The following is an 8225-nucleotide window of genomic DNA, read 5'->3' on the forward strand; positions in this document are numbered from 1 at the left end:
GAGTTTTTCCAAGTCAGATTTTGGGGGCTGTTGTGTTTCTCTGAGGGGAAGGGACTGGCAGGGTCTGTGCTGCTGTGCAGCCCCAACAGTGGTGCTGGTGTGGTGTCCCCTAAAGGAAGTGATGAGTTGCTCCCCTCCTGCCCAGGTCCCACCTGGTGATGCTGACAAGGAGGGCGCATCTTCCACTTCCTCTTCCAGTGCATCTCTCTGCTGCTTCTGCAGGACCCTGCCATCAGTTTTCCCCAGCTGCAAGTCCTCAATGCTCCCTGACCCACTGCTGCAATACCTACCCTTCTACACAAACTGCTGCCTTCAACTTCTCTTTGCTGCCTCTTGCTGTTTTTCTTCCTTCTCTGGGGTGCCCCGAGCCCTGATTTTCCCTCTTTCAGCACCAGTTCCTCATTTTCCTTCTTTGTGACCACCATGCTGGGCAGGAGCAGCTTTAGTCAGCCTTGGGAAGGGCTGGTGCTGCCTAGTGGGGTTGTTTCTGATGCTGGTGCCAGCTGATAATACTGTGAAGTGATCCTTTCCCCTGTGGTTCACACCCCCCGGTGCGTGCATGCCTGTGTTGCGGGTGACAAGTGACCGTGCTGTTGTTGATGTGTCACTCTTCCTCCTGGCCGGAGCCTGGCAGGGAGCGTGCCCATGCAGTCACACTCGCTGTCATTGTTGGGGAGGCTGCAGAAAGCTCTTCCCATGTGGAGCCTCCAAAGTAATTTGGCATCGGTTAAATTCCTCAGTCCTCTCAGGACATGGCTTTGGCACTGACTTAGGGTGGACAAGACAATAAATCCAGCTCTAGGGAGCTTGGTACTGGGTCAAAACTCCTGCAGCTACATGGTAGGAAATGCTGATCCAATATGAACTCACTCTGCTGTTTGAGATTTGTTTAGAAAACAATGCTAGCTTAACTCTGTACTGGCAGGATTTATGTTGTGTTGGGTATTATCTGTCTGCACAACCCTCTCTTGGTGCTGGCTCGAGTGCTGTTTGTGTGCCACATCTGGCACGTGCTCCGGATCATGCATGCTATGGCTAATCTGACAGATGTAATTGCACGCTGCAGCCAGCCTGGTTCAGTCCCTCCTGTCAGGCAAGCCAGTCTGAAAGAGAGTTAAATTACAGTCCGGGAGCAAGCCATGTCCCACACCAGGCAGCTGCTGGAGAGGACGGCATTGGCTGGGGGGAGGGCAGGCATCATGCTGAAGAGGAAGGGGAGGGAAGCATTGTCTCAGTAGGAGGATGTTGTTCTCCAGCCCTGACCACTCTACAGGTCAGTGAACAGGGTCCAGGACAGGCATTATCATTCCTCAGAGGATCATGTTGGCAGAAAATGGGGTTGCACCATGGACAGAGGCCAAGCCAGCCACGCTAGAGGCACGTGCTCATTTGGGACAGAGTATGAGTGCAAATCCTCAACTGTTATGCTGTAGGGACTTGTTCCAGGTCTGTCACTCAGGTGCTTGTCCTGCTGAGGGAGGTAATTTTGTTTGTGCTGAAGGGCCAAAGGGCAGGAAGGTGGTGAGGGGTGACTTGCCTCATGCTTTTGTGTGGATGTGTGCAAGTCTCTGGTGATTAGGAGAATTTGTTGACCAGGTTTAGCAGCCGGAAGTTGGTTTTACTATAAATCCCAGCCAAATTAGCTTTTGGAGGTTAAAGTCAAGAGGTGACACTGTCTACCCAACCTTGTTGCTAAGGGTCCTAATCCTAATCCTAGCAAACTCTCAGACTGGTCACCACGCTGTGCCACAGCTTCCCCTGCTTTTACGTGGAACGGGCAGTAGCCACAAACACAGTGGGAGAGGAGGGGTTTGGGGAGTAGGGATGTGAAGGAGCAACGCTTCAGGCTGCACAGAGAGATGCTGCAGGGAAGGGAGGTTCAGCCTGTGGACTCTGCTGACATGGCTGAGTGCTGTCATTCGCAGGGCGCTGGATGCCGGAGGAGAATCCGTAATGACCAGGGGGCTGCGTGCCAGGGCCGAGGCAGCGATTCACTCAAGCCTCTGTTTGTTTGGGAAGAGAAAGGGAGTTTGTGGCTTGTCACTTGGGAAACAGAGTAGAGATTCAGTGGAGAAGGACAGGCTTCTTGGCTGGGCCTCCCCGAGCAGCCGTGCCACGTGTCTGTGTGTGTCAGGGGACTAAGGGGACCCTGGTACAGGCCATGACTGGCAGCTGGCCATCCCCAACCCCCGTCATTTCACCTCCCCCTTGCACCTTCTGCACAGCCACTGCCAAGTAGCTGAGGACAGCCCTGAGACACACACACATGACAGACCAGTGCATGTGAAGAGAGGGGGACAAGTTAAAAGCCCTGCTAGAAGAGCAGCTGGATGGGACTTGTGCTACCTCCCTACCTGGTTTATACCCTGTGCAGAACAGCATCTGTGTGAGTGTCCATATTGCTTCATTCCAGCCAAAACAGGCACCTTCAACAGGGCTGTGTCTAGTGTGGGGGGAGTCTTTTTGGGCTAAGTTGGAAGAAGACCTCTTTCTCCCCCAAGTTCCTTCTCTGTCTCATCCCACTGTGAGCCCTCTCTTGCTTCATGGAGGTGGAGACCTGCAGGCAGTAGAGGGAAGTGCTGCAGAAGGAAAGGGGAATCTGAGACTCACAGAGCAGGGAGAGGATGCACACACAGATGAGAAAGAGGGAGGACCTGACAGAAAAAGGACAGAAGCAGCAAAGGAAAAAAGGGATGGAGAGGGAGGCAGAAATGTCCCTGCAGTGACAATGTGGTATGGAAGTACCTTATATTGATATTACAGACTGGAGTTTGACCTGACCACATTTGTACTGGGCAGGGATGTGGTCTCAAAAACTCTGTGGCAGGACCAGCTCTGCACAGTAAACTGCTCATCTTCTATTCACCTCCTTCATTAAGGGAATAGCCAGCCTGTGATTGTCTTGCTTTGAGATGCCTTCTTCTTGTGCATGTTTTTCTGCTCCTGATATGGAGGAGGGAACATGGTTGAGAAACCCCTCCTCATGTCCTCTGTCCTCCTGGCCCTCACCTCACGGAGCCAGAGGAAGTGAATGTGCTGCCCAGCACTGCTGAGAATTGCCTTGCTCTGTGCTGGAGGGATGTTGGTGAGGCCTTAGAAAGAGGCACAGACTTACCTTTAGGTGGCTACCCAGAAAAACTTATGGCCACATTACCCCACAAAGGCAGTGTCTGCAGGGAATGACTTCAACAAGCTACACAATTTTTTATACAATTCTTTTTTACATTATTTTTTCTACAATTGCCCCATCAACATGCTCCACAAGAACTGAACAGCAGCAATTAGATAAGAAGGATTTATAGAAATTTCTCTTCCTCTTTTACAAAATATACTTGAATAGGTGTCTGTCAGGTAAGGTAGGTATGCCAGGTCTGTCACAGGGTAGGTAGATTTCATACAGATGTTCTAAGTGTCACTTTAGATGGAGCTGTGATGTTTTCCAGAAGCTGGAATGCCAGCGTTGGCTTGCAGGCAGGTTGGCAGGTGAACATGTATCCACAGCTGGTTGCATGTTCATTGTGACATAAACCTGTGGGTGCTTCTTTTCCATCTCAAGCTTCCTCCCTGACTCCCTGTTGCAGGACCAGCAGAAGGTATGGCTTAATGTAAGTGGCACATCAGGGCCATGGGACTGTGCTCCGATCTAAACTGCCATGCCTTTTCAAGCCAGCCAGCATGGTGAAATCTATGGAGAACCAGTCTGGCACAAAGGGAGAAACACTCATATAATGGGGCTACTTATTTGAGTTCTCCAGCATTGCCCATTACATTTCATGTCTTGCAGCTGATGCAGTTGAAAAGAAATCACTGGAGCTAACAGCCCAGCAATGTTCTGCTCACCTTCTGATTTACTTCCTTTCATCCTCTCTGGGTTTCATCTCCTCCCAGGTTCATGCATCCCCCAGCACTCAGGTCACTTTCTTTTCATCACACCTTAGGCTGAATATAATCAAGCTAGTGCTGTTCCTGCCCCGAATCTTCTGGGGTCAAGATGGAAATCACTATTCAGCAAGAGACCCAAACAAATGAGCAAAACTAGCCTGGTTGGTCAGAACAGAGTGGATGTTATCCAAGAAAACTCGCATTGATCAATTCCAGTCACCTCCTGTGCTTAAAGTGACTCAGTATCTCCATTTTTAGGATGTTGCTGGGGAGCTGAATTCTCTTATGATTTCTCTTGTATCAGCTGTCCCTACCAACAGTATTTGTGAGATTCTTTTCCTATATCTGCTTAGATGAGGATCTGTTGGAAAATATGCTGGTAGAATAATGGGTGCTGGCACAAAGCAACTCATAAAAAACCCACAAACCCAGTGAAAAAAAAACCCCAACAACTACAAAACCTCCGCCCCCCCCTTTCCCTGAACAATAAGTTATCAAGTCCAGATGGTTAAATCCGAGAGTTTGGAAGGAGCTTAAGTGATTGAGCTGCTAACAAAAATATGCAATCTCTTGTGGAAAAAAAAAAAAAAGCTACTGATTCGGGGAATTGGAGAAGACCAAATGTTGTACCTATATTTAAAAAAAGGCTTCAGTGATGATCCGGGGAATTAAAGATCAGTAGGCTTTGCATCTGTATCTGGTAAACTGGTGGGAATGATAATTAAAAAGCAGTGCTTGAAGACATCTGGAAGATTGTGGTCTGATAGGGCCTATCCAGCATGGTTCAGCAGGGGAAGACTGCATCATGCTAATCTCCTACAACTTTTTGAATGTGTCAATAATGCAGTGGATAAAGGAGAAGCAAGTGATATAATGTATTTAGACTTCCAAAAGGCTTTTGAAAGATCCTGCACTTGAGCTGTTAAAGAAGCTAAGCAGTCTGTGAGAGACAAAATATTGACATAGATCAAAAACTGAGTAGGAGACTAAAAGAATGAGGGGATTAAACAGTCAAGTTTCACCATGGCAAAAGGTTAATGTGGCCTCCAGGTTCTCTTCTAAATCCCTTGTGATTTACCTTATTGTTTAATGAATTGGAAAGGTGGGAGGAGAGATATGCCATATGGAAATCAGCAGATGAGACAAAATTATTATGTTGGCTGTGGACAGAAAGGGCTGTGGGAAATGCCTGGGAAAGAGAACTAAGTTAAATGAACACACTGTGCTCTGTTGGGTGAAACGGAATGTTGGTATGTTCAAAGTAATGTGTGATGCAGGGCAGACTCAAAACTCTTTAGATACCCAAAAGGTCCTGAATCAAGAATATCAGCCAAATGAAAGGGCGAATGTCTTTGCAGAGCTCTGCCCCATGCTGTGATGCCTTGAGCAGGCAAATCAGCTGTTTGGATGCAGAGGCTGTGGGTGGAGAGGGCTCTGGAAGAGCTCTTGGTACACCTGCAGTGCTGCTTCATTTGGAATAGCATGCCAAACCTGGGTCAGCCTTTTCTGAAGGGATGCTGGAGAAGTGAAGGGCCTCGGAGGTGATACAGAAAGCTTGTGAACACCCCCAAGTGAAGATATGGAGGAGACAGGGGTTGTTGCAGACTGGGAGTGTATGGTGTGAGGTAATAAAATAATGAGACATATAAGGATATCTGTCCTTCCTTTCCTTATCACCTAGGAGTGAAGGAAAGCACAGTGAAATTAAAGTGTATTTGATTTAGGTTCACAGGGTTGAACTGAGGAGGTCTAAGATATGAGAATTTGTCAGGTCCAAGAATTTAGAAAGGTTCATAGTAGATTTGTTGTTTTGTGGAAAACAAGAGTACCTCAATGAGCTTTAACTGAGGATGAGCCCAGTTTTGGAGCTTGAACCTGCAGGTTCAGTCTTCAGAGCCTACATTAGCCTGCAACTCATAGCAGCAAATAAGAAAATTGAGACAGGAGTATATTGTCCCTCATTTGTCTGCTTTGATTTTTTCCCACCTTTTCTCCTCCAAATTCCAGTGATGTTTTTTCCTGAGAGCCTGTGTGGACATTTCTCTGATCTGGAATGGTTGTTCCCTTGTGTACATCTTACCTGCTGGGACACAAGCAGTGAAATTCTGTTCATGTCTAATCATATTGAAGTCCACAGTATGAAGGAGAATTTTCATCCTCTGAGTTTGAAATTGGTTCTGGGGAAAACCAAACCCCAGCCCTGCCACAGAAAAGGTACAAACCCACCTAAACTCTTGATATTGCCTCAGATCAGAAACTTAACCTGCAAAGTATTCCTGGGAGATTGAACATGCTTCCATCTTCCGCCTGAATTACAGATGCAGGAATCAGTGCCGGAATAGCAGGGTATCTAGCAAACTTTCTAATTTCCAGCCCAGGCTGGAGCCTAGAAGTAAAAATCTGCTGGGGTTGAAGGGAGAAGAGAAATCCCTGAGCCTATGGAAACCCTGAAACCTTATTTGATTACTTCCTCCTCTCTTCAGTGTAAGGACCTGAGTCTACAAATATATATTCCCTGTCCAACAGCATTCCCTATCTAGTAGCATGGTCCCAGTTCTTGTGGTTTTTTTTTTCGTTTCTTTTTTTTTTTCCCCCCTTTCATTTTGAGTCCATGATATAGGATGCTGAAATCTTCAACAGCTCGGCTAACTTAGCCTGTTTGATTTCTAGCTATTTGTGTGTAGCTACAAATGCATGTGTAGCTACAGACAAATCCCAGACTCTTTGGAAGTATGTCTCCTTCCTGGACAGCCCATGAGGTGTGAACAGAGTGACTACTTGCACAGGGAAATAGATAAAAAACCACTGGGGATCAGGTTTGCATGCTGCTCTTTGCTGGATCTCTGTGAGCTCTCCTGTATTCTTAGAGGTGTGATTTGTTTCGGTAGGTAGCTTGGAGCTGCACCCACCGCAGGTGACGTGGATAGAGTGGGAGCAGCCAGGCTTGTGTCCCAGTGCCAAGAGACCTGGGGTCAGTATCACACCTTTCCACGTGGTTAAAAGTTCCTGTGAGGCCAGAGGGAACTTTGGCAGTGTGTCAAAGCTGACATCACCACAGCCCCTGCAAACCTCTGGGCTGGAAGCAACATTTCAACACCTCTCCTGGAATCCAGGAGCTGGGGACTGTGGGGGCTGAGAGACACTGACGTCACCCATGCTGTGTGCCAGCAACCCCAAGGCTTTGGAGATGGCTTGATCATCACTACTCTATTACAGCACCTAAAAAGACCTCTGGGATCAAAAGATGATTGCATCTCTCTGCTCTATTACAGCAGCCAATGAACCTCCAGGGCCAAAGGATAAATGCACCATCACTGGAGTATTACAGCATTTAGAATCCTCACTCACTGACTCACAGCTGTCTGACCCCTCCACCACAACCACTTGCAATTTGTCTCGGCACCCAGCCACCTTCTCTACTGAGGTGTAGCTGGATAATCCTTGTGCTTTTACAGTGCCTGCCTGTGTGCAGCTCTGAGGTGAGACCACACTATCTTCTCACTTATTTGGGTACAGGGGGAGCACTGGTGTTGTGATGCATTTGCCAGACCTTTACGAATGCAGCAAAGCAGCACTGAAATAAACCACTTCCCTTTAACACAGCATCTGTGAATCTCTGGTACTGCTTTGCTGTGAGGTGATCTGCTCCTGCCCGGTACAGGGAGGGGGCTCTTCTCAGACTGTTAGAGGTGTTTCAGAAGACAGCTCAGCCCCTGGCAAGGGCCGTGTTGTACCAGCAACTCGAGCTTACTAATGGCAAGGGGGATACTTTGAATGTCTGGTCAGTGATCCTGCCATTTAGAAAGCATGAATTAATTTCTCAGACACCCTAGAGAGGTGGAGTTCTGTCATGTTATGAACCTGACTTGTAGATTCTGGGGAAAATCCTAAAAGCTTTTGGTAATAGAGGTTTTAGTGAGTTTAATGCCGATGGAATTAAAAGTCTCTAGGCACTCGTTGTGAATGGATTTACACTGGGGAGATTAGAAAAAGGAAAACATTATTGGTGTCCAGGAAACTCAGGAGAGCAGCTGTCAGCTGGTTTAGATGGAAAGTTCCCCAGTGGGCAGGTGCCCTGGCAGGCAGACAATGCACACGCACCCCCTGTGGGGCTGGCTCGCACGCTCACGGGCTGGGGACACGTCCCAGGTCCACTGTGGGCATGTCACATGTGAACATTCACAATAGGATGTTTGCATTCACCAGTTTTATGGACACACTGAACAGGCTTTAACGCAGGAATGGTCTCTTCATTTTGGCTGCTATCTCTTACATGAAGACCCATATGCCTCACTCAGGGGCTGCTGGCCTTTTCCAGCATGTTCATTACTGTTCACTCCTGC

General features: G+C 47.8%; 1 non-coding gene across 1 annotated transcript in view; it reads left to right on the forward strand.

Moving 5' to 3' along the window:
* Window positions 1-8225, forward strand: part of LOC105758587 (uncharacterized) — a 102124-nt gene that overhangs the window by 18896 nt on the left and 75003 nt on the right. The gene's annotated exons all lie outside the window — the stretch shown is intronic.

Source organism: Taeniopygia guttata, chromosome 1A (assembly GCF_048771995.1).
Source record: "Taeniopygia guttata chromosome 1A, bTaeGut7.mat, whole genome shotgun sequence".
Classification (NCBI taxonomy): Eukaryota; Metazoa; Chordata; class Aves; order Passeriformes; family Estrildidae; genus Taeniopygia; species Taeniopygia guttata.